Source organism: Salvelinus sp. IW2-2015, linkage group LG10, assembly GCF_002910315.2.
Source record: "Salvelinus sp. IW2-2015 linkage group LG10, ASM291031v2, whole genome shotgun sequence".
Lineage (NCBI taxonomy): Eukaryota > Metazoa > Chordata > Actinopteri > Salmoniformes > Salmonidae > Salvelinus > Salvelinus sp. IW2-2015.
In genome coordinates, this window is record NC_036850.1 from 4,877,294 (window position 1) to 4,898,273 (window position 20,980).

Consider the following 20,980-nt stretch of genomic DNA (forward strand, 5'->3'; position numbering starts at 1 on the left):
TCTCTATGGGCCGTTTCGTGGTAAAGTGCAGTGTTCTTGTTGATGATAGGCTTGTTTTTGGGCTTGGGGGAACGGGGGGTCGGTCATCGAGGTAAGCCTGGCCATCAGTATAGACCATAGAAGTGTTCTCTAGGGCGCTGTTGTACCCGCCCTCCGACGACAGTATAGAGATGCTGGAAACTGTGGAAATTGTGCTGGTAGTCTCCATAATGGGGGTCTCCACTGCTGCGACTGTCTACCTCCTCGATGCCTGAGTCAGTGACACCTTGCTCAAAGCACCGTCGGGGGCCGGAGGAGGATAGGAGGGTGGGGGCACGCAATTGGACATCCCGCTTCCCGTCGGAACTGGCCGACAGGGGGCGGGGTGGGTGTAGTATGGGGGTGGATTTGGCCCCCTGTCCCCATACCGTTGGTCTCTCTTGGTCCCGTTGCTTGAGCAACTCAGCGATGGCCGTTGCCTGGTCCTCAGGGATGTCGATGCTGTTGGGCGAACTCCAGCGGCGGCGGCAAGGGCTCGGAGAAGACAAACTCCTCCACCTCCTCGATGTCCACCGAGGCCAGCGGGGAGGGGGCATGCGGAAGGGCAGCTTGACTGGCTCGTCCACCGACCCCCAGCCGTGATGCTCTTCCCCCGCGGCACAGGGGGCAGGGGCATGGAACTGTGACTGTTGGTGGGGGGGTTTGGCTGGTTGGGGTCTCTCAGTTCACTGGGGATGCTGTTGTCCTGGGCTGGTGTGTTTCCTGCCCCCTGTCTTCCCCCTCTGGGCTGTTTTTTGGTGTGCACCATCAGCAGCCCGGCAGCTTTCTGCGGTTGTGACGTGTCCACAACGTCGATCTGTATGCTCTTCCATCCTGCTCCGCCTGCTGCCCTCTCCTCCTTGCTCCATCCGACTCGTATTTCTGCTCCGTCATCTGCCTCTTCAGGCCTACCACTCTGCCTCGCCCCAGGGTTGTCGTGGAGGTAGCGAAGCTTGCCTCGGTGTTGGAGCGGAGCTTGGTATCGATGAAGAGGGGCTGATTGAGGCCAGGTTTGTGGGAGTTGGGAGGGAGGGACTGGGGGCCATCGCTCTTGGGGAGCGGTTGAGGTTGAGAAGGGGGTGGGGCTTGCATTGCCATGGTCGTTTGTGTCTGCTCCTTCATGGCTCTGTCCCGGGCCGCCAGCGCCAGGGCGAGGGGCGAGTTAGGGTCCAGGGCCTTACCTGTGACAGGGTGCAGGTAGTCCCTTCCTCCGTTGGAGCTGTAGGTCTTGGGCGGAGTGGCCGGGAGACTGACGGGGCTGTCCAGGTTGGGGTACTGGCCGGTACGCGAGGTCAGGGGCTCCCTCACCACCTGGGTGGGCTCAGGGGTGTTGAAGTCTGTCACGTTACCCCCAGGTCACCCCCTTCTTGGGACGCAGCAGGGTGGAGGCCGCGGGGGAGCCATTATCCTCTGCAGGTGCTCGTCATTGCTGAAACATGCCCTCGTCGATAGACTTGGACTGGCATAGGCGCGGGGCCTGGTCTCCCAAGTCCTCATCCCCATGTCGGTGGAGAGGAAGCCGGGCGAGCTCCTCCGCGCCTCCAGCCTCTTCTCCCGGTCCCTCACTGCCCCTGCGATGGCAGCCGCAAAGGGGTTGTTGACAATGGGGTCTTCAGGCCTCAGCCCCTGCCCCCTGCCCCGGGTGTTAAGGGTGGGTGTTCGGGCGTGGTGGGCTCGATCTCAATACTGCTGCCCTGGCTGCTCTTTCCACTGCTACTGGTGGACGGCTCCTTGACGATGATGGTGGGGATGGGAATGGACGAGAAGGTCCTCTCAGTGGGTGTGGTCGGCATGGAAATGGCGTCTGAGGGCGGGGCACAGCAGGTCTTCTCTGGCTGTCCTCCACATTGGGCTGCTTGACCAGCATGCCCTTCCTCCTCGCCGGCTTGGCAGGCACGTACAGCGCCTTGTTGCCCACCTCCGAGTACGGGTTCTCGGGCACCGGTGCCCGTCCTCGGCTTCTACTATCGTACTGTTCTGAGCTCTGGCGGTGATAACCTCGCCTTAGCGTCCCTACATCTACCGTGCGGTTGCCAAGGATAGTGGTGTTGGAACATTTTCCAGCGGAGTTGAGGGTGAGGCCCGGTCGGTTGGTGCCTAAGCCCCGTGGCGTGGTGGAGACGGATGGAGAGTTGGAGAGGAGGGGGAGACGGGGGGAGAGGCCGGGGAGGGGGAATGTCCTCGGACGTGTCGGGCATGGAGAGGCTGCGGGTGAACTTGAGTGGGGGAGGGGTGAGGAGCGTCTTCTCCTCTTCTGTTATACCTGAGAGAGAGAAGTAAAGTGAGAGAATGAGAGATAGAGAGATCTGTCAATTGTACATGTGTGATTCTATTCCATTTCATCTTTCTTATCGAGATACATTTTTTGGATAGTTCACTTAACTCTTTAAATTCTGTAATCAGTTTTAGAAAGTTGCCTATGGGTCAGAGGTGTGAGGATTGCCTTCTATGTTCCAAAATATTATAAAATGATGCTCAAGCTACTGCATATACTGAAGTTACTAGCTACTGAAGCTAGTGCAGCCATAACACACAGACCTGCCTTTGGGCTACTATTGGCTCTGAGTGGCGTGATGAATTGGATGGAACATGGATAGAATTAGTTTCTATGGAATACTTTTGCTTCATCATAGACTGTGGTTTCAGCGTATGGGTAATGGGTTATAATACTGTCGCCTCAGAGCACAATTTGGCAAGTGGATCACTCTAATTTGTTCACATCACACTTAATGAAGCCAGTTACTCTCTGGAAACGGTCATCATAGTGTGGCCTAGAGTGGGGCCATACATTAGACACACACACACCTATGGACTTCTGTCTCCTCATGGTGCCACCCTTGGCAAGTATGCCCAGGAATGCCCCCCCTCTAGGACTGCCTGGCATGGTGGGTGGTACCACTGCCACACCCCCCTGGCGGTCGTACATGGACTGTAAACCAGAGTTGGGTAGGGTTAGAGTTTAACATGTCCACAACACACTAAGTATTGATCAAGACCATGCTTTAGATAGAAATGTTTGCTAAATGGCATATATTATACTGTGTGGAGTAACTCACATTCATGTCAGTAGGCGTGACCAAACAGCGGCTGGAGGGGCGTGGCTTAACGGTGGCCACCTTCATGTCCACGGCATTCTGGGAAGGTGACACCTCGTCCACTTTATCTGCAAAACAAACCCCACCCCCTATGAGTGACAGGGTAAATAGGGCGGGAGTTCTTTAATCCTAAAAATGTCACGGGCCAAATGCGTTCGCAAGCCAGTCATTTTCATGACCCCTTCCTCAGTTTCCAAACTAAATTGAGGCTGAAACAGAGAAAAAATAAACACAATAAAATAAAATAAAAAAACATGTAATTTTGGGAAGAGGCCAGCCTTGGAAGCCGTGCAAGCCTTTAAACTTATATTATGTAATATTTAATTGTATTTGTTTTTGGAAAGCCTCCATGCATTTGGGGATGTTACTGTACTTAGAGTGACTTGAAAACATATCCTCTTCTTCTGACCATCTACACACAGAGGGAAGAGAGTGGAATCAGCCTTAAACGACAACACACACACACACACACACACACACACACACACACACACACACACACACACACACACACACACACACACACACACACACACACACACACAGATAATCATACACATAGATTCTGAAACTATGGGTGACTTCTTCTATCTGGCCATTTTCTGTGGCATGATGTGTATAGATTCAGTTTCTGATGCCACTTCAGTAAAAACCACTCCAATTTCATCCATATCCCATGCAATCTGTTCTGCTGTGTAGATCCTGCTATATAACATTATTGCCAATCTGTTGCCAACTTTTCCAATCATATGGGATTGAAGCCTACAGATGTATTATAATTCATGTAGCAGGATCAACAAAACAGATGGCATGAACTCCAGTTTTTACAGACCAGTTTTGAGATGTGAAAACCTCTGACAAACTTTGATTTTGGGGTGAACTATCCATTTAATAGTTCATGAGATACCTGAATAAACCAAAGTTCAACATTTCACCTATGTGACATATCTGACATAAGCAATGTTTGAAATACAATACCATGGTATCACGTTATTGAGTCTGATGTCCATTCAGTATGCACAGAGATTAGACTGTAATAAAATCATGCATTCTCATTGGTGCAAACAATTACATTCAATGACAAATCAACTTACTACTTACTGTAAGTTACAGTACTTGTTGTCAGGGTTGGGGTCAATTCCATTTAATTTCCAGTCAATTCCGGAAGTGCACTGATATTCTGAATTGGAATTTCGTTTACTTTTTGAAAAGTCACAGTTGGTATTCACGTAATAATAAGGAATTCCCCTCGACCACGGCCACAAATTGGGGAAAACCAAAATTCTTTCCTATTTTACCCCCATTGTAAAAGAGGCAACTTCAATGTTGATTTTTTTGTATCCCAGGACGAATTAGCAAGCAACAGCAAGCTAGCTAAATAGGACAAATTAGCTAGCAACTGCAAGCTAGCTAGCTAAATTGCCATAAATGTTTAATGCTTTTAGACCTGTCCCCAAATTAATATAATTGGTTCAGAGTTGGTTTTGATATTTCAACCTGCGTGTCGTGATCGCGTTTGGTGTGGGGGGACAAAATCAATTTGCGCACGAAGGCGCACGCCGACGTTTGGGCATGGTCTAAGTAGTGAGAACGCTAGAGAGCAGGCAATGTTGAAAAGTAATCTTCAGACATGTTGTACTTTTCTTAAATGTAGTTTTGGAATGAACTAAAACAAGCAGCCAACAACAAAATTGGTTTGAAATGGGGTAACCTAGGTATCCACAGGTTGTTTCCCCCACAGTCGGACAGGATCGCTAAATTCTATTTAATACCGACTGGGTCTATTGACCGGAATTTGAATGGAACTGACCCCGACACTGCTTGTTGTACTGACTTTATCATGCAAATATTACCAGACAATGACATACTGAGTAGGTATCTTTCTCAGGGGGAAAACACATTTGTAAATGAAACAAACCACTTTGTAAATATAATTTAAAAAAGATTGTTAATGGAGTCAATAAAACCAAGGCATACAAGTCAGTGATTTGTGGGTTAGTGCTCAAGTCATCCATCCAACATACTGTACTTTGTGTGAAACATGCCTACGTAACTTACCACCTTTCTTTTTCCTTAGTGTGGCTTGGGAGGGATAGAGAAAGAGTGCTCTGTATTTGATATGTGTATTTGACCCAGGTCTGATGAAAAGTACACTACATGGCCAAAAGTATGTGGACACCACTTCATATGAGTGGATTTAGCTATTTCAGCCAAACCCGTTGCTGACAGGTGTATAAAATCGAGCACACAAACATTTGCAGTAGAATGCCATCTTTCCAACAAGTCTGTTTCTGCCTTGCTAGAGCTGCCCCGGTCAACTGTAAGTGCTGTTATTGTGACGTGGAAACGTCTAGGAGCAACAACGGCTCAGCCACGAAGTGGTAGGCCATAAAAGCTCACAGAATGGGACCACTGATTGCTGAAGCGCGTAGCGTGTAAAAATTGACTGTCCTCTGTTGGGGGTTACCCTGGGGGTCGGATGTGGGGCTACACCAATGCCATGATTACTGTATATATGTGAGAACCTTTGTATACTTGCAATGCGCAATGATGGAAAAGTACTGGGTAAATGGAGATGTACTGCTTTAGTTCTCAGGCTGAGAACTGCCTGCACCTGCTGAGTCACACAGCCTCAAGGCCAAGATAGTAGAGTGAGAAACCACAGTCTAGACATGTTTTTCTCATCTTAGATACTTTGTATCTAATCCATTGCAACAATGTTAAGGTATGATTGACGGTAGGTTGTCCACACCAACTAGTATAAGGAGGGATATCTCCTGTTTCGCCACACAGATCTTTACTATAGACTACTGAGGTATTCTGTATGTGAATCTCTGTCTGCAATTGCATTTCGTTACTAGAGTTTTATACCAAGGTTCCTGTGTCTTGGTCATCTATCTGGAAGACTGATTGTTGAAGGAAACCTACATCACCCCATGCAAAGGACCACCCAACACCTCGCTTGCAACACTCACTACCGAGTTCCAAACTGCCTCTGGAAGCAACGTCAGCACAATAACTGTTTGTCGGGCGCTTCATGAAATGGGTTTCCATGGCCGAGCAGCCACACACAAGCCTAATATCACCATGCGCAATGCCAAGCGTCAGTTGGAGTGGTGTAAAGCCCGCCGCCATTGGACTCTGGAGCAGTGGAAACATTTTCTGGAGTGATTAATCACGCTTCAGCATCTGGCAGTCCGATGGACGAATCTGGGTTTGGTGGATGCCAGGAGAACGCTACCTACCCGAATGCATAGTGCAAACTGTCAATTTTGGTGGAGGAGGAATACTGGTCTGGGGCTGTTTCATGGTTCGGGTTAGGCCCCTTAGTTCCAGTAAAGGGAAATCTTAACGCTACTGCATACAATGACATTATAGACGATTCTGTGCTTCCAACTTTGTGGCAACAGTTTAGGGAAGACCCTTTCCTGTTTCAGCATGACAATGCCCCTGTGCACAAAGCGAGGTCCATACAGAAATGGTTTGTCGAGATCGGTGTGAAAGAACTTGACTGGCCTGCACAGAGCCCTGACCTCAACTCCATCAAACACCTTGGGGATGAATTGGAACGCCGACTGCGAGCCATGCCTAATCGACCAACATCAGTGCCCGACCTAACTAATGCTCTTGTGGCTGAATGGAAGCAAGTCCCTGCAGCAATGTTCCAACATCTAGAGGAAAGCCTTCCCAGAAGAATGGAGGCTGTTATAGCAGCAAAGGGGGGACCAACTCCATATTAATGCCCATAATTTTGGAATGAGATGTTTGACGAGCAGGAGTCCACATACTTTTTGTAAATGTATAAGCATGAAAAGCAAAATACCAAATTTYTAATGAGCAGCCATATAGATAGAACTTTATGACATTTTCTATCCAATACAGCAAAGAAAAGACGGTATTAAAATAGCAATGAACAGCAAAATTAGTAGTAGAATTCATGCATGTGTCAACTGAGATCAGGGACGTACTGTACAAGTGACATTGGCCTGACACTTTCATTTCAGAAAAATCTCCCTTTCTCTCTTCACGTCTCCTCTTCTCTCTATCTCTATTCCCAGCCTCTCCCCTCTCCCCTCATTTATCTGCTCCCTCTATCTCAATCTCTCTCTTCCTTTCCTCCCACTGTGGTCGTTCAGTAGTGTTATTGATGTATTACGTGTTTCCTCCCTTTCACACAGTGTTAATTTCGTCAACAATAACTATGATGAAAAACACTTGTCAACTACCTATTTTTCCTGACAAAAACTATGACGATAACGAGACAAGAAGCCCTGGAAAAAAACTATAACAAGTTACTTTTAATTTTAGCCGWTGAAAATGTGACGAGACCAGAATTCCACGTGAGACTAACGGACATTTAATTTGACATGAAGTTCGTTTTTATCTGTTTTGTCCAATCCTAAGCATGCATGCATCCATAATATTTCATCCAATCCTCTCATTGACAGAATTGACATCTTTCAGTTGGCCAGTCCGATTGAGCTGATCTGCCTGGCTCTCCCAGTCAATCTTTTGAACTGATGAGAAGCCAGGACACTTGACTTGTAACTACCCTCAACTAGAAACAATGTTTACTCTCTCTCTCTTACTTTCATGTAGGCTATTTTTGCTTTGATCACATCAGAAGCTCTATTTTCCCATGTGCACTGTTATTCATTCATCTGTGCTGCAGCTCTTACGTCACGTTCCCCAAATGCGAGTCGCGGTTGCTTTTTACCTAAGGGAAAAAACAAATGCTATATGTTGAATATTAGGAGTAGAGTAATATTACTGGTATTTTTGTAAAGCTCAAATTCGCCCCTTTTCAAAGAAACTGCTGTAATTTACCCCCTGGAGAAAAAATCTGAGATGTAAATTGTTTAACCTGTAGCCAATACTTTATGGTCTATATCAAGGGGGGGCTAAGTACTGTCTGCCGGGGGCTTCGATCTGGCCCACGAGACATAATATATATATAAAAAAAAWAGATATATATACACACACATATATATATATATATTTTAACCCTTTTTTCTCCCCAATTTCGTGGCATCCAATTGGTAGTTACAGTCTTGTCCCATCGCTGCAACTCCTGTACGGACTCGGGAGAGGCGAAGGTTGAGAGCTGTGCACCCTCCAAAACACGACCCAGCCAAGCAGCACTGCTTCTTGACACAATGCCCGCTTAACCCAGAAGCCAACTGCACCAATGTGTCGGAGGAAACGCCATACACCTGGCGACTGTGTCAGTATGCATGTGCCCGGCCACCCACAGGAGTCGCTAGAGCGCGATGGGACAAGGAAATCTCAGCCTGCCAAACCCTCTCCTAACCCAGACGACACTGGGCCAATTATGCATGGGTCTCCCAGTCACGGCCAGCTGTGACACAGCCTGGGATCGAACCCGGGTCTGTAGTGACACCTCAAGAGCTTTGATGCAGTGCCTTAGACCGCTGCGCCACTCGGGAGGCCCCAGCAAATAGATTTTAACAAACAATTGGTCCCCCCTCCGTTGAATTTCAAAATCCCGATGTGGCCCTCGAGCAAAAGGTTTGCCCACCCCTGGTCTATATGGTTAATTATGAATGGCATTGATTACAATCTGCCACAATATCAATGTTGCCAGCTAAGGTATACAAGTGGATAGTAGAGCTAGTTGGACAATACTATCTGAATGTGCACATTATGGAAGTCAACCCCAGGCTAGGATGGGGGGTTATAAATGACATCCTGTTTCTTTGTTCTGTGGAGAAAAGCTGAGGACAGGGGGAATGAACATCTACCATCTACCTCCCAGCAGAACATCTATGATTTGTCCTTTTCAAATAGATCTATTTCTCTCCCCCTGACTTGCTTTGGGGTTTGTGTTATTGAATAATAACACCAACTGCTAACAGTACCATCTGAAATTCAGTGAAATATATTTTCCATGACAAAAAATATTGTATTTTCAGCTGTTTGAAGCTGGTGTACAAAACCGAAAGTAAAAGACGCAAAAACTCAACTTAAGAACAGGAAGCATAGAAATAGCCAAATTGTTACATATCTACTGCTTCTTAGACTTGCTTTCAAAGCAAATGACAGATATATAAACTCACATTTCTATATGAATAACCCCCCAAAAAAAGTTACATATTGCAGCTTTAATAGAAAAAAATATTATGGGACTAAAATGGCTGTGTCTAAAACTACACTGAAATTGTCCCAAATTTAATTAAAACTAACGAAGGATGACATGACAAAAATACATCTTAAAATAGCGGCCAAAATTTACACCACAAGTTTCATCCCCATTGACCCTCTCTGTTTCTCTCTCTCCCTCTCCCTGTCTTTCCTCCCACTCTTCTCTCTCTCTCCCTGGTTCCCTCCCATTTTCCCTCTCTGTTTCTCACTTTCTCCCTATTCCRTGTATTTGAGCTCTCTCTTCTCTCTCRCTCAATCCTCCTCCTCCTCTTCTTTCTCTGTTTGTCTTTCCCCTAGCTGAGTTAGCAGGGTGGTGCTATACCGTAGCGTGCGTCCCTAGCTGCCCACCAGTTCCTCCTCCTCTCACCAGTGTTCTAAAGCAACCCTTCTCAGAAGCGCTGACTGTTCCCTCTGTCAGAACACATTACCATCACACTGCGCTCCCATTCAACACATGGGCCCTCAAATGAGATCTTAGCCCACCACACATACACCCATACACACGTGCATACACACAGTCACAAACGCAGACACATACTCACACACAACCGTGTCTGTGTTTCTAACTCGAAGACGCTGATGCAACTCTAATGCCATCTTTACAACTAGCCAGATACTCGTTTCCATGGTAGTTAAGCAAAGAAAATGATCTGTGGAGGTATTTTCACAAACGACCGCTCCTCATGCAATGGCGCAGCAAATCACTGTGAGAAATCGGTAATAAATAATAGCAAAAATATGACAATCTAAAATAATACATGGTTAACATAATTAACAGCATGTTTTGGTTTGAACCAATGGGCTTGACACTACAGCTTAGCAGGTTCAAAAGATGAATAAAATGTCAATGAATCAGCATGTTGAATATGTTGAATATTAGATGCCCTTCCCACACCAGTAGGCTACATACTGTATGTTCACCTCCACTCCTTACCTTTACTGTCTTCCACTAATGGCAGGTAAATAACAAACCAACAGGGACAGGAGGGAAAGATCGAAAAGAGGGCGTGGTTAAAGAGGCATCGTCTCAGTGACTCCTTTGTGAGAGCCTGTCAGCTTGCTCCTTACCTAGTTCTTCCAGTTCAGAGGTCATAGACTTGGAGCGCATAGACAGGGCGGTTGTGGGGGCTCTCTTTGGCGGTGGGGGGGCTAAGAGAAAGAGAGAGATGGAGAGAGGTAACGAGAGAGAGAGGCAGAGACAGAAACATTTAGTAGGAATTTGGCCTTTATTGACACATTTCAACAGCCGAACAGCCATTTAGCGTTTTCGCATGAGTATTGGTTGTTGGGGCAGCATTGTGCTGCTACTGGGGTGGCAAGCATAAAGTGGTGTAGGGGTATAGTACCTTTTTTGCGTGCGGTGTCCTCTGGGTCCATATTCCTGCTGACCGTTACCACTTTGATGATGAGGCTGTTCCCTGCATGACGGATCATGTTGACCACCTGCCTGTGGCCCACCTTCACCACAGTTCTCCTGGTTGACCTAACAACACACAACACACACTCTTACAGTACACATATTTATATACCTGTGCTCTAACACACACACACCACACACACACACACACACACACACAACACACCACACACACACACACACACACACACACACACACACCACACACACACACACACACACACACACACACACACATACAACAGTATGACATAAAACAGATATGACCATGTGAATTTGGTCCAGTAACCATGGAAACCTAATCCATTCAGACATTCCAGATCAGAATGTGTGTGAGTGAAACCATGGCAACAGTAATCACAGGCACCACGTTCACTTGTAATGCCAGAGCACAGACCCCATGTGATACTAACACACACAGAGAGAGAGAGATAGAGTGAGAAAAAGAGGTATTTAGGGAATTTAATACATTGTATCAGCAAGACAACCAAGTTGTTCCTCACATATATTTTTTACAAGAGAAACTGTTGAATTATTCAACATTTTAACAAATGGGGATCACACAATACTAAAACAGGAATGACATTCTCAGTAACGGTTGCACAAAAAGAATTGTGTGCAAACCACACCCCCCAAACATTCGAATGAGCACCTGCCTCTAACTGGGCTTGGTGTGGGCTGGCCTGTGTTTGGCTATTCTAGGCTAACCCATGTCAGGCTGGTGTGAGCTAACCCACATTGGGTTTAGTGTAAACTATTCCGTGTTGGGTTTATGTGGGCTAGCCTGTGTTGGACTGCTGTAGGCTAGCCCATGTTTGGCGTGGGCTAGCCTGTGTAGGAATTGTTGTGGACTAGCAGGTGCTGAGTTGGTGTGGGCTTGGTGTGCGCTACTGTGCTTTATTACCTTGTCGGCTCAGGGATTCGATCCAGCAACCTTTCGGTTACTGGCCCAACGCTCTAACCACTAGGCTACCTGCCGCCTKTTGCAACAGCTGCATAGTGCGGATCCTTGCCTATATAAAGTTTGAGGGAGTTCGTCCCTTCTAACCTCCCCGTGGTATTGTGCTATATTCTGTCGAAAACAAGTTTKATTTAAGAAGACCACAAATGGGGATTTTATTGCTCAATCTAATTAAATGCCGAACATATTTTTTTTTATAGGCCTAATCCACAGACGTCAGTTCAACGTCTAGTTTTGATTTACATTTGGTTAAGTTGTCAACTAARGTGAATTCAATGTCAAATCAACCAAATAATTCACCATGTCATTGGATTTAGGTTAAAAGTTGGGTGAAAAAAAGACTAAATCCCCTTACGTTCTTGCCTTTTTGCAAATTCAATCAGTTTCCATGTTGATTCAACATCGTCACATTGAATTGTTTGGTTGGAATGACATGTAAACAATGCTGAGTCAACCAGTTTTTGCCCAGTGGGAATGGACAAATGCTCTAACTCGCACACACAACTTCGATAGACGTAACACCTGCAAATGATTGCGATATTATAGTGACACCAACAAAAATGTAAAACAATATATAGGCCTGTAGCAAATGCAGCGTACGACATACATGTTTCACATGCAAATACAATAGCACTTTCGGTAGTACTCGGTAGCATGCCATTCCCGAGAGCAGCATTTATTTRTCAACTCGAAGAAATGCGTCCAATCAGTCCTTAATGACAACAAAATCATGAACAACAGAATAGGCTAATACGTCCTCCGTTGTGGGGTTATGCTCAGGTAAAACWATTTGGCTAATCTATATTTCCAAGTCCTCTTCTTGAATATCAAGGGGTATTATTATTGGAATGACTGAAAATCTAACAGACTCTGTTTCTTTATGCAAAGATATAACCTAATCGTATTATTATCTGCAGTAGAAAACAATGGGTTAGAAGATGCCAACATAACCGACCCATAAAGTAAAAGGCAACACCATTTATGGCCAGCTATGTAAACTCTAACATTGATTTATCCTGCAACAGATGTACTTCAATTGGTAATATTCATTATTGTCTTCTTCTAATGCCTCTTAAGCAGGTTGACATTTATTGGGGTGAGTCTTGTCCTTGCGGCAGAACTGAGCGATTTCCACTAGATGGGCCAGCTGCAAAGTAAAAATGGGCTGGCTWTATTGTAACAATTAATGAAAACAAAAATGTTATTTTTTTGTCTTKATTTTAAGGTTAGCGTTAGGCATTAGGCTTAGAAGTGTGGTTAAGGTTAGGGTTAAAAATGAGATTTAATGACATTGTGGATGTGCCAGCTAGTGACCACTCTGCAGAGCTGTKTCCAGAACAAGATTCATGACGAAAAACGCGAACCTGCGCCTCTTAGGGGGAAGAAGTATAAAAGTAACTGGAAGTAATTRGATTACTTTACTGAGCTTTGGTAATTCAAAAGTTATGTTACTGACTACATTTTTGGACAGGCAACTAGTAACTGTAACGGATTACATTTAGAAACTAACCTACCCAACCCTGGGTACCAGTTTGAGTTTTTCCAACCACATCTTAACTAGCGTTGAATGGCGGGAACCCGGTTACTAGCTATGGTCACTAGCTGGCACATCCACAATGTCATAAAATCTGATTTTAACCTAACCTTAACACTAACTTTAACCACACTTCTAAGCCACTCCATCTCATATGTATATGTTTGATTCTATTCTACTGTATCTTAGTCTATGCCGCTCCGACATTGCTCATCCAAATATTTACATATTCTTAATTCCTTTCCTTTACTTTGGATTTGTGTGTATTGTGTGTATTGTTGTGAAATTGTTAGATATTATTTGTTAGTTATTACTGCACTGTTGGAGCTAGAAACACAAGCATTTCGCTACACCCTCAATAACATCTGCTAAACACGTTTATGTGACCAATAAAGCCACTCATTTTTCCCGGGATAACTGTGCGTACTGGTACATTTATAATAAATTATTCATATGAACAGCATGGTGTGAAATGGAACTGTTAAATTAGGCTATATGTGATGTCTAAATCTGGTTTCTGCATGATGAATCAACGCTCAAGGTGGGGACAGACAGCCCATCTCAGTATGGAGCGTAGTTCACAATGCATGCAGACTTAGAGTATTCATATCATCCGGTAGGCCTACATTTGATGCAGCATAGCATATGCTACAGTAAAATAAAGACAGATTGCGTGTCTAATTTCATCATCTRCATCTGGCTTTTGGGGGGTCACCTTGTTTTTTAATTGTAAAGATGATACTTTTTTTAAATTGTAGCTGCAGAGTTTTAAAACAGCTTATCACTCGAATATCATTGCACTCTCGCAGTCCTTCTCTCTCTCCATCAACTCCATTCAAATTGCATCCAAAATAGATAATCCTGTTCTAGATTGATATATAGCCCTATCTATAGATGTCCCACCCTACCTCCTTTCAGTTAATACATTCTATGCTTATACTTAGCTAATTATTGATGGTTTATGCATAATTTGCTTCTAATTCATAGCCTCTGTCTCTTGCGCAATACGCAAGCACCTGTGCTCCGCTGGCCTCTCCTTAAAAAATGTTCCTTAGCTCTTAGAGTCCCATGCAGGAAAAGCTAGACTAGAATTGCTTACTGGACATTATTTTTTTTAGCATTTCTTATACTAATAGACTATTCAAAAAGGGGCACAATCTCTTTTTTGCTGAATGTTAAATACAGCAGCCAATAGAACTCACGGCTAATKACATTAGGGGAAATATTATGAAAGGTATATACAGTGGTTCTTCCTTTAAAAGTTTTGAGCTTATGCCGTTAGTGGTAGATGGTGGCATTCTGTCATTGCACCACAGTATCACAAGGGGGAGTTAGAGCGCTGATTTATCTGTAGTCTAAACTGTGGCACAAATTGACTGTTCGTAAAATTCACAGCTGTGCCATATAGATTGCAAAATAGTTGGGAAGAGATTTTCGATGTACCGATTCCATGGCACATGGTTTATGAATTGACACGCAATTTTCCGTTCCTCTTGACAGCCCTAATATTAAAAACAGTCAAATGCATTCTCTCCGTCGCCCACACACATTTTAAACATTTGGATAATAAATAATTTAAAGCATATTGATATAGAAGCCTCCTCTTAATAGTTCRGAGAGCCAACGATTATTATTATTATTAACCCTGCATTATAATTATATAAAAGCCCCTWAGATATTCTCACAGACCATAAATACATCCTATTCATAATGAATAATCAGATGTGTGTTGAAAGCTTGATTTGTTTTTACTTACAAAAGTTGAAGTCGGAAGTTTACATGCACCTTAGCCAAATACATTTAAACTCAGATTTTCACAATTGCTGACATTTAATCCTAGTAACAATTCCCGGTCTTAGGTCAGTTAGGATCACCACTTTATTTTAAGAATGTGAAATGTCAGAATAATAGTAGAGATAATGATTTATTTCAGCTTTTATTTCTTTCATCACATTCCCAGTGGGTCAGAAGTTAACATACACTCAATTAGTATTTGGTACCATTGCTTTTAAATTGTTTAACTTGGGTCAAACGTTTTTGGGTAGCCTTCCACAAGCTTCCCACAATAAGGTGGGTGAATTTTGGCCCATTCCTCCTGACAGTGCTGGTGTAACTGAGTCAGGTTTGTAGGCCTCCTTGCTCGCACATGCTTTTTCAGTTCTGCCCACAAATGTTCTATAGTATTGAGGTCAGGGCTTTGTGATGGCCACTCCAATACCTTGACTTTGTTGTCCTAAAGCCATTTTGCCACAACTTTGGAAGTATGCTTGGGGTCATTGTCCATTTGGAAGACCCATTTGCGACCAACTTTGTTGCTTCAATATATCCACATAATTTTCCTCCTCATGATGCCATCTATTTTGTGACGTGCACCAGTCCCTACTGCAGCAAAGCACCCCCACAACATGATGCTGCCACCCCTGTGCTTCACGGTTCGGATGGTGTTCTCCGGCTTGCAAGCCTCCCCCTTTTTCCTCCAAACATAACGATGGTCATTATGCTAACCAGTTCTATTTTTGTTTCATCAGATCAGAGGACATTTCTCCAAAAAGTACGATCTTTGTCCCAATGTGCAGTTGCAAACCGATGTCTAGCTTTTTTATGGCAGTTTTGGAGCATGGCTTCTTCCTTGCTGAGCGGCCTTTCAGGTTTATGTCGATATAGGACTCGTTTTACTGTGGATATAGATACTTTTGTACCTGTTTCCTCCAGCATCTTCACATGGTTCTTTGCTGTTGTTCTGGGATTGATTTGCACATTTCGCACCAAATTACATTAATCTCTAGGAGACAGAACACGCCTCCTTTCTGAGCGGTATGACGGCTGCGTGTTCCCATGGTGTTTATACTTGCGTACTATTGTTTGTTCAGATGAACGTGGTACTGTCAGGTGTGTGCGTACTAGTAGCAAGTCAGGTGCAGGAGAGCAGAGAGTTGTGAACAGGCGCACAATTTATTGAGGCAGGTGAAACCAACAGACGGACGCAACTGCGTCAAAACCACCAGCCTATAGGCAAAAGTGCAAAACGCGCAAAACAGTCACAATAATTTATGTTTAACAATAAACATCTTCGTGAACAACACGGTATAAGCAAACCAGTCTGGCGCGTCAACAATTAACACGTAACACAAACAATTTCACACAAAGACATGAGAGGGAACAGAGGATAAATACATGCAGTGTGATTGGGGAATGAAAACCAGTTGTGCAGGGAACAAGACAAAACAAATGGATCAATGAAAAATGGAGCGGCGATGGCTAGAAAGCCGGTGACGTCGACCGCCGAACGCCACCCGAACAAGGAGAGGAGCCGACTTCGGCGGAAGTCGTGACAGGTACCTTCAGGCGTTTGGAAATTGCTCCCAAGGATGAACTGGACTTGTGGAGGTCTACAATGGAGGTCGGCTGATTTCTTTTGATTTCCCATGATGTCAAGCAAAGAGGCACTGAGTTTGAAGGTAGGCCTTGAAATACGTCCACAGGTACACCTCCAATTGACTCAAATGATGTCAATTAGCCTTACAGAAGCTTCTAAAGCCATGACATAATTTTCTGGAATTTTCCCCAGCTGTATAAAGGCACAGTCAACTTTAGTGTATGTAAACTTCTGACCCACTGGAATTGTGATACAGTGAATTATAAGTGAAATAATCTGTCTGTAAACAATTGTTGGAAAAATTATTTGTGTCATGCACAAAGTAGATGTCCTAACCGACTTCCCAAAACTATAGTTTGTTAACAAGACATTTGTGGAGTGGTTGAAAAACGAGTTTTAACGACTCCAACCTAAGTGTATGTAAACTTCCGACTTCAACTGTATATTCCGTATTGGATCACTACAAAATACAACTTTTACATTACCATGTAGTTTACCAATAAAATGGTCTGATGATGATGTGGATATACGTACCCGAAAGAAAGAAATTATCTCACTCCAATATATTTTTATAGAAAGTTAGCAAAAATAGTTAAGATCTTGCTACCATGGAAAGGAAAATACCTGCCTATCTGTGGAAAATCACCCTGATTAACTCTTTAGTCATATTACAGTTTACCTCTTTGCTTATGGTTTTGCCTACACCTGTTTAAATTATATCAGCAAAACATTTTACATTTTATTTGGAATGGCAAGCCAGACAAAATTAAAAGGGCCTATTGTCTCACCCCATGTTCAASAATGGCTATTTTCCATTTATTCAGATTACAACCGCTCACTTTCGGTTATTTGACATCGAAATCATCTCCAAAATATCGCTGATCTATCGGTAGTCTAAACTGTGTTACAAATGGACTATCTGTTCGTAAATGAATGGAGGTGTTTTCTTTCTGATAGTCTTTAAAAAATAAATGTTTTGACTGTTTTGACCAAGTTAATCTGCTCATGTTGTGTGTGTTCAATTATTTGTGACATTGTGGTTACAATGAAGAATGTAAACAAAATAAATCCTATTCATATTGACTAATCAGATGCGTGTTGCGCTTTAAACATTTGGATAATAAAGCATTTCAATACTGACATTAGTTGATTTTAATACTTCTGACAGCCAAAATTCTAACGCTGGTCTGAATAAATCAATCAGATTTTTATTTGAAAATGTTAGGATAATTTTTCTCTTCACTATCACAATATTAGAAACTTTCAAATGCATTCATGAACTAAATCACTTTAGCCGACATGTTGCGGTTCATCTAATGAAGGTGCACATGAGCCTATTTATATAATGAATATGAATTTGGAGGGCAGAAATGATTAAATATTAAACTATTAGACCTCTCACTAAAGGCGTCAGCCATACAAAAGTTGTCTCACCCCATGTRTAAGAATGGCGTTTTTCCCTTTATTCAGATTACAACCGCTCACTTTCGGTTATTTGAAAATGAAATACTACAACAAATATTGTGGTTAAACTCAAATGTACTAATTGATWAAAAAAAAACATATTTCTATAAAATAAAAATGTATAATCTTTGTAAATTATATCATAAATAGGACTGGTGGAGTTATGTCACACATGCAGCTTACACAAATATATGGAAATGTCTGCTCTACCCAAAATTACAACCAACTAATTGCGGCATTACCGCAAAAATGGAAGACGCAAATGGAAGGGGGAAAAAGTAAGGAACTTGTCTGTCGGCCCTGGAGGCATTTTGTAAACATGTTTTCAAACACCTGTTTTTCACAAGGGCTATTAGCAGGACAATAGACAATATGTGGTCCCAAAAACACCTCTCTGACATAGGGTCCAGCATTTCTCTAGATGATATCATTGAATGTTTCGCCAGCTTTGATCCATGCCTGGGCCTGCAGCACGCAAAGTTCTTTGTTTGTCAGACGAATCATTAGGTCAAAAATACAGAACAGTACACAACAAGAGAACACACATGGTTAATGTTCTGAAAAAAATWAATATATATATATATACTACTGTTCAAAAGTTTGGGGTCACTTAGAAATGTCCTTGTTTTCCATGAAAACATACATGAAATTAGTTGCAAAATTAATAGGAAATGTAGTCAATTACGTTGACAAGGTTATAAATAATTATTTTTAATTTAAATAATAATTGTGTCCTTCAAACTTTGCTTTCGTCAAAGAATCCTCCATTTGCAGCAATTACAGCCTTGGTAATCTGAAGAGATTTCACCCCATGCTTCCTGAAGCACCTCCCACAAATTGGAATGGCTTGATGGGCACTTCTTACAGTATGTACCATACGGTCAAGCTGCTCCCACAATAGGGTTGAGATCCGGTGACTGTGCTGCCCTCTCCATTATAGACAGAATACCAGCTGACTGCTTCTTCCCTAAATAGTTATTGCATAGTTTGGAGCTGTGCTTTGGGTCATTGTCCTGTTGTAGGAGGAAATTGGCTCTGATTAAGTGCCGTCTACAGTGTATGGCATGGCGTTGCAAAATGGAGTGATAGCCTTCCTTCTTCAAGATCCCTTTTACCCTGTACAAATCTTCCACTTTACCACCCCCAAAGCACCCACAGACCATCACATTGCCTCCACCATGCTTGACAGATGGCGTCAAGCACTCCTGTTTTGCGTGTTCTATTTAATGAAGCTGCCAGTTGAGGACTTGTGGGGCGTCTGTTCTCAAACTAGACACTCTAATGTACTTGTCCTCTTGCTCAGTTGTGCACCGGGGCTTCCCACTTCTCTTTCTATTCTGACCTTTCTATTCTGTTCACAGAACAGTTTGCACTGTTCTGTGAAGGGAGTAGTACACAGTCTTGTACGAGATCTTCAGTTTCTTAGCAATTTTCGCATGGAATAGCCTTCATTTCTCAGAACAAGAATAGACTGACGCTTTTCAGGAGAAAGTTCTTTGTTTCTGTCCATTATGAGCCTGTAATCGAACCCACAAATGCTGATGCTCCAGATACTCAACTAGTCTAAAGAAGGCCAGTTTTATTGCTTCTTTAATCAGCACTACAGTTTTCAGCTGTACTAACATAATTGCAAAAGGTTTTTCTAAAGATCAACTAGCCTTTTAAATAATATACTTAAAGATTAGCTAACAAAACGTGCCATTGGAACACAGGAGTGATGGTTGCTGATAATGGGCCTCTGTACGCCTAAGTAGATACGCCATAAAAAAATTCAGCCGTTTCCAGCTACAATAGTCATTTACAACATTAACAATGTCTACACTGTATTGCTTATCAATTTGATGTTATTTTAATGGACAAAAAAAWTTGCTTTTCTTTCAATAACAAGGAAATGTCTAAGTGACCCCAAACTTTTGAACGGGAGTGTAGCTTGTGTAGTATCCCATCAGTTAGGTACGTTTTATAGGCATTTATTTCTGTAGACCTAACGGGAGCTTGTGTGCACACTCCGCATGCGTGAGTGTGTAGCGGGAGTGGTCGGAAGGCAATGGAGTGCGTGAGAAAGGGAATTTAGGGAGAAGAACTGTTTAATGCTTGGCTTGGTTTATTTTTTGTTGTGCTCTGCAAATGTACATGTACAAATGGAAAACCAGAGTTAAAGCAAATTAACGTTTATTTTTCTTTCATGGACAAAAATGTCACTTGCCAGTTCGGGCAGCAACAAATCACATTCCACWAAAAAGTTTTACAGTATAAAAAAAAAGTGATCTCTGGTTAAAGATCTAGTTTTAACGTCCGTTCGAGTACTCGATTACTCCTACCCATCCCTAGGCGGGCCATTCTATTGTGTTGACCTATTCAAATTCCAAGATGGCGTAGCAGTGCAGACGTTGTTTGTCGTTCTGCTGTGTATTTTTAGTCTTTTTTGTATATATTTCAATATATTTTCAATCTCTTTTTCCATTTTTAAATTAAATATACCTTCCGGCAACCCGCCTCACCCAATGTGATACGGATCTGCTATTTTTAGACCTTATAGCCAGAACCTCCATCAGGAGATAGCCATCAGGAGCTAACCAGCTAATTAGCTACTAGCTATTTAGTCATGGTTAGCCACTGCTAGCGGCCTTTACCTTTTGCAAAGACACCAGACGCTTTTAGCCCGGATAATACTTGCCAGCCTGCCAGTATCGGACCGTTTTTCTCCACTACAACACCGGATTCCTGCCGTAAGCCCTGGACCATTACTCCTGATCATCACAGCTAGCTAGCTGCCACTGAGTGTCCCAGCCTCAAAGCTAGCCTTGAGCCAGGCTCATCTCCCGACCTGCTCAATTCACCCTATGATCACTCGGCTACACAGCTGATGCCTCCCGGACTCTTCACTAACACGACTAGAATCCACTACACCACCGGATTCTTGCCATAAACTCTGGACCTTTGCATCGGATCA

At 43.3% G+C, this 20,980-nt stretch overlaps 1 pseudogene; it reads right to left on the reverse strand.

Moving 5' to 3' along the window:
• Nucleotides 1–20,980, reverse strand: part of LOC111969085 (SH3 and multiple ankyrin repeat domains protein 2-like) — a 177,374-nt pseudogene that overhangs the window by 32,535 nt on the left and 123,859 nt on the right.